The sequence below is a fragment of the Rhagoletis zephyria genome, unplaced genomic scaffold, assembly GCF_001687245.7.
Source record: "Rhagoletis zephyria isolate East Lansing unplaced genomic scaffold, Rhagoletis_zephyria_1.1 Rzeph_scaffold_00712, whole genome shotgun sequence".
NCBI classification, from domain to species: Eukaryota; Metazoa; Arthropoda; class Insecta; order Diptera; family Tephritidae; genus Rhagoletis; species Rhagoletis zephyria.
Genome location: NW_016157796.1, coordinates 91,715 through 94,802, shown reverse-complemented (window position 1 = coordinate 94,802; position 3,088 = coordinate 91,715). Strand labels below are relative to the sequence as shown.

General features: G+C 46.2%; 1 pseudogene; it reads right to left on the bottom strand.

The window, feature by feature from the left end:
• LOC108361191 (E3 ubiquitin-protein ligase MARCH5-like) overlaps positions 1–832 on the bottom strand; it is a 1,331-nt pseudogene extending 499 nt beyond the window's left edge.
• Between the last annotated feature and the right edge of the window lie 2,256 nt (positions 833–3,088).

The window sequence follows — 3,088 nt, the reverse complement described above, 5'->3', positions numbered from 1 at the left end:
CCCCCCCCCTTTCTTATTGTCTACCCAGCGATACAACCAACTCTGGTGTACCCATTTCGAGGTACGTCGGCATTTACATGGTTGCACCCACGGCGCCAGACGATTATTTTCATCCGGAGCAAAACAAATCGAACAATCTCCTCGCCTACATCAGTGCCAGCTGCATCGCCGGTTATTGCATCGAGACCGACACCGGCTGATAGTAAGTGCGCTTCCACTGATGTAGATTGTTTCTGGTTATTATTCATTTCCGGATTTTCAGAAGTTTGAGCCAATGTCGTCCATTGTATTAGGGATATAGCTGATGAATTTGGATCTATTTAGTTTAAATAACCATTGATGATGACACCCCATTTGCTCCAGCTGAGTCAACCCTCACGAATTTTATCGTCAGATTTAGATCACTCTTTTTCATACCGATTCGCAATTCGAAATTGGCGTGGACACGTATGTTTATGCAGCTTTGAATGCACTTAAACAATTACTGCGCTAAACATGTAAATACATTTCACCCAAAGGGGTCTATTTCGCAGGTTCAGCAATCTCTCAAAGCATGTCAGAAAAATATGTTCCGTTTTATAGCAGGGAGCTCCCTTTGTCTGCCGATATGTTTGTAGCTGTATCTATTTTCTGAATCAACGCAACTATTTTTCTCATACAAACACACGCACAAAGCATGTGCAATTGAGTGTTACAACAGCAATGTATGTCTTGAGCTGAAAGGAAATGCAAGTTTATTTATTAATAAATACTATTTACAAATTGCACTACTTACCCCGTTGCTGGCCTCGTGTTCATTGTGGAAATGATTAACGTCGGCCGCAATTCCCATTAATGAAGTGTCAACAAAGAACGTAAAGTGTAATCTACGCTCTTTGATGACAGCACGCAGCCCTCTACCGGGTATGATTTCTGTATAAGACCATTCAATTACACGTAAGTATTATTGAATCGGGTTAGTGAGGTTTTGCACCATTATGAAAAATAATGGGAACTTTTTTTCTTTTGGGTAGGAGGCAAGGGTGCTTAATAACAAAACACCCCAACAATGTTTTCACCCATTTCCTACGATATTGGCGGATTATTCTGTCAGCATACACTGCGTGGCATTGAATTAGCCTCGAATTAATTACACACTGCGTGGCATTGAATTAGCCCCGTATGAATTATGAAATTTAAAATGATTAAATTTATGCATCGATATAAAACGAATAAATAATAAGAAATGGAAACTCACGAAATATATAATATTCATATCTCCCCATACATATATTCTCATCTATTTTTTTCTTGCGCGCGACCGCCTTAAATTCCAAAGGCGCCAGCGCGTAAATATAACACTGGGACGTCGCTCAATATCACGAGCGCCACCCAGGAAAATCCTGAATAGCATTACAGTAGCTCAGAGGAGTTTCCAATCGCCTGTCGCTTGTGCGACAAAGACCACGGCATAAGACTTTGCCTTATCTACCGCGGTAAGACGGCTGAAGAACGACTGCGAGCGATCCTCATACTGCCTCTTGCCATTCCACCGTCTGGAAAATTGTGCTAGCGCCGACAGACATCACAGGTGCCGTGAAAGGCATCATACTTCGCTCCATATCGAGACCAACGACAATTGGAGGCAGCTAGCACGCAATATTGAGGATGATGACAACAGTTCCCAGGGGGCCTTATCCATCCACATAGAAGAACCTTATAATTCATGGGCTCAGCAGGTCGAGGAGGCAGAGATGGACGAAGCTACGACTGAGGTCGCTCCTGTAGAAGTAAGTGGCGGCTCGGAAACCCGTTCTTTCCGACCACCACTCGAACATGAGAAGCGAAGGGAGAGCAGCTCTGCAACTGGGTCCTTCAGACAGCCTGCCCAGTCCCAGTCACAGCATGCGGGTGGATCGGAAACTAGTTCTTTCCGACCGCCCCGATATCCCAACGGTAAGAGTCGTGATGGCGCGGAAACTGGTCCTTTCCGCTTGTCTCGACGTAAGACTGTAGGAAAAGCACCATATCGCCGACCACAAGAGCAAAACCGAGAGCAGAATGCGGCTCTGGCCGTTCGACGACTGGGGTTTCGAACAGGTCGCATAAACAACAGTGCTATGGCTACACCGATCTTACGCTCTTTTCAGCCGATTGCACCGACCGCCATCGTTCGAATCGAGTCTGGTCTGGTGACCCCTGCGCGCCCAGCACGGTAATCGACGCTAGTCTAGCGCGGAACCTACAATTGGAACACGGAGGTTCTGGACGAAACCGGAGATGTTCGCTCGCACTTAGAGGAAAATACGGTGTTGCGGAACGCGTGACAACTCAGGCGACAATCATGGCACAACACAACCGATTGAGCCCGGCAACAGCCATCGACCCCGCGGCTGCCGCGCCATTCCAGTTTATGCGGTTGGCTGATCCAAATTTTTACCGGGCTACCCTGATCCGTTTGACTCTAGGCGTCGATGTATACGCACAGGTCATGCTAACCGGGACCCCCCATCTCCGGGCTGTGGCTTATTGGCGCAGGAAACCATATTTGGGTTAGTGGTTTCCAGAGCTTACCAAAAATAAAAACAAATTAGAGTGTTTAGTTGATTAATACACGCAATAAAGTGCATTGAAAATCAAAACCACGTCCATTTTTTTCTTTTAACTCTCTTTAATTTCCCAATTGCTATCTAGGAAGAGGCGGTGCAACCTGGGTGTGACAAGCGAGAACTAAGTGCAACCTGGAGCACTTCCAGTCTCTAGTGGTTACCGTCAAACTTATTATCTTTTCTGACGTGGCATGGTGGGTACCTTCCGTATTCATAGTTTGCTTATCGCAAGGGGGGCGGTATGTTTAGGCCCATACCTAAATATGCTGCACCACCCTAATGCGCGTTAAATAATTTTGTATCTGAGTACACACACACATATATAAGATACGGCTAACATACCAGCCGTTAACAATATACCCCGCCGTACCGTAACTGAGTTGAAGGGAAACTCAACGAAGGTTACTGTTCGGCGGGCTCAAACCCTTTTTCGTTTGTTGGCACTCCTTCACTTCCTTGAAGACCAGCATAGCGACTGCCACCCACCACGCCACGTCAGC